At 43.0% G+C, this 8,882-nt stretch overlaps 1 protein-coding gene across 5 annotated transcripts in view; it reads left to right on the top strand.

The window, feature by feature from the left end:
• The first annotated feature begins 4 nt into the window (after positions 1-4).
• LOC108544884 (uncharacterized protein C3orf20-like) overlaps positions 5-8,882 on the top strand; it is a 34,324-nt gene continuing 25,446 nt past the window's right edge. For 3 of the 5 annotated variants that reach the window (XM_017896292.1, XM_017896291.1, XM_017896289.1), the window contains exon 1: positions 1,132-2,212. The gene's annotated coding sequence lies outside the window, so the exon portion shown is untranslated. Of the gene's footprint in view, positions 726-1,131; positions 2,213-8,882 lie in introns of those variants that run through there. The other 2 variants (XM_017896293.1, XM_017896290.1) reach the window with 1 other exon arrangement.

The raw sequence follows: 8,882 nt of genomic DNA, 5'->3' as shown, positions 1-8,882 counted from the left end.
AGCCAAAACAATCTAGAGAAAAGACAAAGAGGACTCACACTTCCTGATTTCAAGACTGACCACAAAGCTACAGTAATCTACACAGTGTGGTAGTGGCATAAGAATAGACACATAGATCAGTGGAATAGAGGCGAAAGTCCAGAAATAAAACATATATCCGTGGTCAACTGATTTTTGACAGTGGTGCCAGAACCATCCAGTGGGGAAAGAACAGTCTTTTCAACAAATGGTTCTGGGATAACTGAATATTCCATGCAAAAGAATGGGTTTGGACTTCTGCCTCATGCCACATACAAAAAAATCAACTCACGATGAATTGAAGACCTAAATGTAAGAGCTAATACTACAAAACCAACTGAAACAGCTTGTAGGATAAAGAGGGAGGAGAAAAAAAGAAAAATTGGAATACTAAAAAGAAAAATAGAATAATTAGACATGCTAGAATCACAGGAAAAATAGAAAAAAGAAAGGGTAGAAAGAAAATAATGAATAGACAAAAGATGGAAAGAGGATGTATGTGTAACGCAGAACAGAAGGACCCAAGGCTGACTGGAGTGGAAAGGAGAAGGGAGATAGGGGCAAGGCAGGCAGCATGAAGAGCTGTAGGTATGGGAGCCAGCATCACAAAGGGTCCAGCCCAGGTGACCACATTCATGCCTGTGGCATTCGGGTGGACAGCGAAGCAGTTGTGCTCATTGGCTCATGGTCACTGTTGTCTAATAACTGTGAGTCACGTTTTATCTGGGATTTCAAAAACTAAATAAACCTATTTATAATCCTCTCTTAACAGTATAAATTTAGTTCAGTGTTTTGTGAGCCCTTTTCTGTTTCAGATCCAGTTCTTTGAGTATTGACACACCATCACAGTCTTACTGTGTGACACGGGCCTGTCTTGTACCAGTGTATCCAGCAGATGGCATTAGAGTTCTTAGATGTCAGCTCCATACTCTTAAAACAGCACCCTCCAACAGAAATAAAAAATAAACTTGTGGTACATGCCTGTAATCCCAGCTACTTGGGAGGCTGAGGCAGGAGAATCGCTTGAACCTGGGAGGCGGAGGTTGCAGTGAGCTGAGATCGTGCCATTGCACTCCAGCCTGGGCAACAAGAGCGAAACTCCGTCTCAAAATTAAAAAAATAAGCCCAGAGTGTCATTTTCAATTTTCTAGCAACCATATTTAAAAGTGAAATTATTTTAACTCAGCATACCTAAAATATTCCAACATGTACTCAATACATGCAAATTATTAGTGAGATCTGAAATTATTCTTTTCATGCTAAGAATTCAGAACTCACTGTGTATCCAGTTATAGCATATCTCAATTTGTATGCTAACTTTTCATCAGGAATACTTGATCTGTATTTAGGTTTTATAAAATGTGCAGTTGAAAAACACAAATTCATATCCAAGTTGTTCCAAAGATACTTAAACATAGTAAAGTTTTTCAGTAACTGAATTGAATATCAAGTTTGAAAAAATAAAACCCAGTTCCTTAGTCATGCTAACCTCATTTCAGATGCTCAAAGGGTCCGTGTATCTAGTGCTGCTGTCCTGGACACAGCGGCTCTAAGTGATCTGCCTTTACACGCTTCCTGGTCCGACTATACTTAATCCTCCCATTAGTAACTAAAGTATTGGCCAATACATTTCTCCCAGGCAGACATTAAACATTCACAGTACTCTGTGGCCATGTTTAACTTGGGAGCAAGTAGTGGCAAAAACCTCCTATAGAAAAACATGAGCACACCTCATTTTTGCCTTTGTTGAGCTAAGCAAAATGCTTTAGATCAAAAATTGCCTGGAATTATTTACTTTCATTGTAATCTCTCCTCCAGGCCTTTGTGTGTTTTGGTAGAGTTCGTTTGAATTGGCTCAATAAATCATTTTGTTTGCTGCAGAATTCCCAAAGGAGAACATTCAGATCCATATACATGAGATTCCTGCTGCGTTTAGCCATACATTTACCAGACTTGTGGGGTCGTTTATTCCCTGTGAAAGCTCAAGTGCAGCCCGCAGGGAGGTTTTCAGCTGACCTTGTTGTGACATGCAGATGAGGTAGTTGAGTTTAGAATTTGGAACGGAGATGGGTACTGGTCTTCACAGTTAACACAACCTGGAGTTGCCCATGCCATACTGTGTCCTTTTAAGTCAGTAAATTGAGCTAAGTCGGTTATTTGGCAAGCAGTTCGTGTAAAAAACTACATGGCTAAGGTAAGTGATGATAATTGAAAGGAATTCATTGACCCACTGAAAAGATGAGAGTAGACAAAACTACCGTAGTCATGCTGCCTGCCCTGTTAGCTGGCTGGGTGAGGTGTTTTGCCCCGGTGGGCTGTGGACATTATCTTCATGTTTAATGTGTGTGTACTGGGGGCGAGAGGCCAGGGATGGTGTGATTGGTATAGGTCATTGTCTAGGAAAACTGGAAAATCCAAATGTTCAAAGGAAGTAAGGTGTTGTAGTGAAAACCTGTCATCTTGGCCTATTGATGTTTTGTTATGGTGTTTCTTAATAAATCCCAGGCTGCATCTATATAGTCACTCATAGTAAGGGAGCATTTGTCCAGTGGTAGAAGTAGCCAGAAATATTGCATCTTTTCTGTCCTCAATTGAAACGGCTTCTTTCTCCACTGTATTTCTTTTGTTTTGTTTTATTTTATTTTATTTTTTTTTTCTGAGATGGAGTCTCACTCTGCTGCCCGGGCTGGAGTGTACTGGCACAATCTCAACTCACTGAAACCTCCTCTCCCCAGGTTCAAACATTTATCCTGCCTCAGCCTCCCAAGTAGCTGGGCTTACAGGCATGTACCACCACGTCCAGCTAACTTTTGTATTTTTAGTAGAAATGGGGTTTCACCCATGCTGGCCAGGCTGGTCTCAAACTCCTGACCTCAGATGATCTGCCCGCCTTGTCCTCCCAAAGTGCTGGGATTACAGGTGTGAGCCACCATACCCGGCCCTCCACTACATTTCTAAATGCCACATTCTCACTAACTCTGAAAGCTTATATGCTTGGTAACAGTTTGGCCAGGTTTTAAGCATTTTCTCTGTTGTGTACTGCATTCCTTCCCCTCCGCCTACCCCCGCCTTTTTTTTTTTTTTTTTTGGTCGTTATTCCCTGAGGTTGAACAGAGTGTCCACTTCCCTTCACCCCACCCTACACCACCCTCTCCACACACAACCATAGTTGTTCACGGTTTTTGAAAACCAAAAAGTACAAGAGTGGGCCCTGTTCCCAGTACAGGTCTCCCAGGTTGCAAGTAGTCTGGTAACTGTGCCACTGTCTTTGGGAACCCAGGTTTTATTGTTTTTCCAAAAATAATTACCTTTTCCTTGAAAAGGCTTTGTATCTCTATGTTCAACTTATGATCTGTACAGGTTTTCATGGAATGTATAATCAGTGTATACACACTATTTGGTTCTTCTTTCTTTAACATTTCTAAAACCGAACTTCCTGGTTATTTTTGGTTGTTGCCTAATAGTTCATCAGTTTAACGTACATCATTATTTCACTATAGGGAATGAAGTGACTGTAAGCATCTTTTAGTACGATTTAACAAACATTGATCTTTATACAGATACCTTCCCCAACACTCCTCCCCCAATTTTGAAACTGTCCCCTGGGGTGCCACTTTCATTAGCGGGATCACTGGGTCAAAGAGATGGTCGATTTTATGTTTCTTGATGGGTCTTGTCAGGAGACCCATCACAGTAAGGGCCCTTTGATACCACAGTGAATCTCCTTGTGAATCCACTCCAGGATGGTCACCATGAGATTCCAGTGTCACATTAAGCTTCATATGAAGCTTGGCTTCATATGAAGTTAAGCTCAACCTTATGTGCAGTGGCCCCGACCCTGTTCACCCTAAGATCCACTTCTCTCTAGCCGAGCCCTTCTTCTTTCTGCCGAGAGAATTCAAGTGTCTGTCCAGAATGCTGTTTTATATGCTTAACAGTACAGAGAACAGCATCTATTCATTTTCCTAGGCCCACCTCCATTTGTTTTATGCATCTAATGAGGGCTGATTCTCAGACCCGTCCTAGCCTAAAGCCATGCCTGCTCACAAATTGCAGTCACGTGCTGACATCTGGACTCACTGCCCTTATCAGAAGTATTTCTGATTAAAATCAGAGAGCCAGAAACTAGAGAAAATAGCAGAGAACGCCACGACCAGATAACCTGAGGAGGCTTAGTTTGATTTTCTTCTTATGTATACAGCTGTGTATGCTTTGACCGAAAAATGTATTCTGGATCAGTGCCCGTAAAGGGGTGGCGGTATGCCATCTCTCTGCTTTTAAATCTATGCCCATTTCCCTTCAGCTGCCTTCTGGTTGAGTACCCTTGATTTTCCTGAAGCTCATTCAGAACTTCACTTTTCCTCCTTGTCCTGCTTTTGCGCCACCATGTACCCCTGGCAGTTTGCTGGGTCTGTGCCTTTTTATACCCTTCCAGGTACTCCTAGGACTGGAAATCCGTTTTGTTTTGGTTTTGGTTTTGTTTTTGTTTTTGAGACGGGGTTTCGTTCCCGTTGCCCAGGCTGGAGTGCAATGGCATGATCTCAACTCACTGCAACCTCTGCCTCCCGGGTTCAGGCAATTCTCCCGCCTCAGCCTCCTGAGTAGCTGAGATAACAGGTGCATACCAGCACATCCAGCTACTTTTTGTGTTTTTACTGGAGACAGGGTTTCACCTATGTTGGCCAGGCTGATCTTGAACTCCTGACCTTAGGTGATCTGCCCGCCTTGGCCTCCCAAAGTGCTGAGATTACAGGAGTGAGCCACCATGCCTGTCCTGAACATCCTTTTTGATCGTAGGCAGAAGTAAGTGTGCTGTGGGTGCAGCTCACATCCTTGGCTAACCCCTAGCAGCAGCTGTCCATCTTGTACTCACCCCACCGTACTTCCCCCCATGCTGCCAGCAGCGGAAGGAGCACTCTTACAGTGCAGATGCCTCCTTTGTTTGCCAACTTCAGTAGTTTCCCATCAGCTACAAGATCAAGCTCAGGCTCCTCTCACCTGGTCCTACCCTCCTCACCTCTACACTACCCTGTAGCAGTCTCCAGTTCCTTGCTGTTCCCCAAACTTGTCAGGGCTGTTTGGAGCCTTCAGCCCATACAAGAGCTGTGCCCATCACCTGGAATACAACCTTTGACCACTTCAAATAATGACCTTTTTTCTACTTAACATTTACTGATCACTCAACTGTGCTGTGTGCTGGTCCTTCACACACACCACCTCACTAATCCTCACAGTCCTTGAAGGTGGGGACTAGTGTCACATGTGGCCATTGGGAACATCACACAAATCAAAGGCTGGGTTCAAGGTCACATCGCCTAAACACACATTCATGTGACGTGAGAACCTTAACTCTAGGCCTTCCAGTGACACTTCCTTCTCTGGGTTTCCATTCCGCCTTGCAGAGAGCACTGTGACTTACTGTTGCCTTCTGTGTGTGTGTCTCCTCTCTCTACTGTGAGCCCCTCAAGAGGAAGGCCCGTGCCTTCCCCATCCCTGTCCCAGAAGCTGACTGGAAACAGCGGAGACATGCAGCATATTGTTGACTGAAGAAGGTGCTGCGTCCATGGTCATCCCTCATATCTTTTGTAAATTTCTTATACATTTTATTTCTTTGTGGGAATTGCATCTTGAAGCTTTGTTTATAACCATCTACGTGGGTCCCTTAGGCTATGTGGCTTACTTTAATACCACAGATATTTTTCCATTTCTGGCATGTAGCAGCGCTGGGCTTAGCATTGTAGAGATTATAAAAGAGAAGACATGGCCCCTGCCCTCCAGTTGCAGAGATGATACCATATGGGGCACAATTAGCCATTAAAGACAATACATTTCAGTATTTGCATGGAGTATTTGATTATATAGCCGATGAAAATTCTTGGGAATGACATACAAGGCCCTGCAAGATCTGATTCTAGACCACTTTCCAAGTTTCATCTGCTACTCTCCCACAGATGCCCCACACCCCAGCCATTGCATGTATTGAGGTACGTGCAGTCTTTGGAGCCCACCATGCTTCCAGTGTCACCATCTCTTGAAAGGTGCTGTTCCTTCTTCCTAGAATGCCTGTCTTCTTCCTATCTGCCTGGCAACTTCTTACTCATCTTTTAGAACACTGTCTAGTGCCAATTCTTTTCTTTTCTTTTTTTTTGTTTTCATGGCCTTCGTACATTTTTCTGTATTGTGACCCTTATCACATAAGTCGATTTTATAAGTCTGCCCTGCCTGTTAGCTGCTGAGCTACTTGAGGTCAAGATCCAGGTCTCAGTGATGGAAAAATGAATGACAAAATAGAAACTGGATAAATGGAAAGGAAGGAGTGATGATCTAACATGGCTGGGGGTCAGTCGGGAATCACTTTCAATGGCCAGAACAGAGAGCTGAATAAAGTGGCTTAAAGGCATTAGAGGTTCATTTGCATGTGGGAAAAGCTTGGAGGTGGATGGTTAAGTGCTGGCATGGGTGCCACAATGTCATCAGGAGCCCAGGTTCTGCTGCGCAACTTGGCCATTTTTAATGCGAGGTTTCCCTCTTCAGGGTAACCTTGTGGCTCAAAACGGTTGCTGGAGCTGCAGTCATCTTATCCATTTCAGGCAAGAAGGACTAGAGAGGTCAGCTCGTAAAAAAAAAAACATGTTCTTTCCCTGAAGGCAGCCTCCTTCAAACAGATTTCTCAGGGTCCTTTACGCAGGAGCTTCATCTGTATCTCAGGTCAGGATGTAGTCACATGGTCACCTCTAGCTGTGTTTTGAAGAGATGTAAATATACGGAATAAATATAGGTTATCTCCACATTTAATTTAAAATGACATTGCTTTTTAAAACAGATTTTAGATCTGAATACACATTTCTCAGAAAAAGATATAAAATGGCCAATAAGCACATGAAAAGATGCTTAGGGAAATACAGATTAGTCATTAGGGAAATACAAATCAGAACCACAATGAGACATAATTTCACATCTACGAAGATAGCACTAGAGTCAAAAAGACATAATAACAAGTGCTGGCAAAGAGAGAAATTCGAATTCTTATAAAGCCACTGGTGGGACTGTGAAATGATGCAGCAGTCTGGCAGGCCCTCACAAAGTTAAACACTGACTTACCCTATGACCCAGCAATCCCACTTTTAGGTATACATATGCAAGAGAATGAAAACATACACCCACACAAAAGCTTATGTATGCATATTCATAGCACTATTCATAAAAGCCAAAAAATAAAAATAACCAAAATGCCCATTAACAAATGAGTAGATCAACAAATTGTGGTATATCCATACAGGGGACTATTATTCTGCCATTAAAAGGAATGAAGTACTGATACATGCTATATAACATGGATGAATTTCAAAAACATTACAGCAAGTGAAAGAAGACAGTCACAAAAAAACCACATAGTCGATGATCCTATTCTTATGAAATGTCCAGAACAGGCAAATCCATAGAGACAGAAATTAGATGCATGGTTGCCTGAGGGTGAGGGGAAATGGACTGACTGATGATGGGTTTTGTGTGGGGGCAATAAAATGTTCTAAAATTAGATAGTAATGGTTGTACAACTCTGAATATACTAAAAACCATTGTACACACGTTAAAAAGGGTGGATTGTATGTGAATTCTATCTCAATAAAGCTGTTCGAAAATTCAGCTTTTATCTGTAAGATATATCTTCAGAATTAACCTCCAAAAACAAAGGAACTGGTGGCAGGAGGCAGGGGGGACAAATTTCCCAAACCAGTTGATATTTCAAGATTTGTATTATCTCCTTCTTCTGATTTGTGTCCTGACTTTAAAAAAAGAAAAACTCTGCCCTGCACAGTCAGGGTTGGATCCTTCTGGCTGGTTGCCCAGATGACTGGAATTCTGAGTGGTTTCTTTGTCCTGTGGACTTATAATTTCAAAAACAAAGCCTCTTTTTCCCAGTCTGCAAAGCTGAGGAATGGAGATGTCAGGGGGTCAACAAATAGGCATAGGAAGCCACTGTATCTGCAAAACAGCAGCATGCTAGAAGGGTTTGCTCTAGTATCTGCAAAACAGCAGCATGCTAGAAGGGTAGGCTCATGTTCCTTGGAGATTTTGTTACTGATAGATGGACAAAGGCAGGTCAGAGACCATGAAAAAGTAGTGTGGTGTTTGGAATGGCCTCCATGCCAGGAGTCTGCAGACAGTGACTCCTGATCAAGAGCTCTGATTCCTCAGAAAAACAAGAAAGATGATAGTCTTCTCACCACTGGGTTGACACACGAGTTCATGGCCATGAGCCTACCCTGTAAACACGGAAGGTGGGCACCAGGCAGGCTGTCCTGGAATGGCGAACTTGGGGTGGCTCCGGGGGGGACAGAGTTTGAAAAGGGAAAGGGAGCATTGTCTAGTGGAAAAGAAGACATAGGTGTGTTGGCTGGAGTGGTTGTCAGGATAAAAGGTGGTCGAAGAGATGGTTGGACAGCTACACTCACTGACAAGTGTGGTCAGAAGCTTCGGGCCAGCAGCCCTTCCTGGTAAGTGGGCCGGTTAGGGTCGTTGGAGTTGTATAACAGAAACAACTCGGTAACTCTGCATCAAGATGCTGAAGATGGCCATCAGCAAAGGGGACAGACCTCCCCACCCCTCCTCCTGTAAGTCTCCCTCGGGTTGACCTTTGCCGTGTGCTCTGGATTCTTGAGTCTTTCACGAAGGCTCACGCGCTCATAAAGTCCCTTGGGAATTACAAGAAACAAATCATTTTTGCGTAGCATAAGATGTGACTAGTTTTAATTTGATATATCACTAAAGACTGCTGTCAGGTTCATTTTGATCAGAAAAATGAAACTTTTGGTATCTGGTTACAAAATTCTGCCAATGTATTTACAGGTTTTCTAGCCTTTTTT

This window comes from Rhinopithecus bieti, unplaced genomic scaffold (assembly GCF_001698545.2).
Source record: "Rhinopithecus bieti isolate Rb0 unplaced genomic scaffold, ASM169854v2 scaffold_26131, whole genome shotgun sequence".
In the NCBI taxonomy this organism is placed as follows: Eukaryota; Metazoa; Chordata; class Mammalia; order Primates; family Cercopithecidae; genus Rhinopithecus; species Rhinopithecus bieti.
Note: the sequence above shows the minus strand (reverse complement) of the source record. Positions and strands in the feature narration are given on the sequence as shown.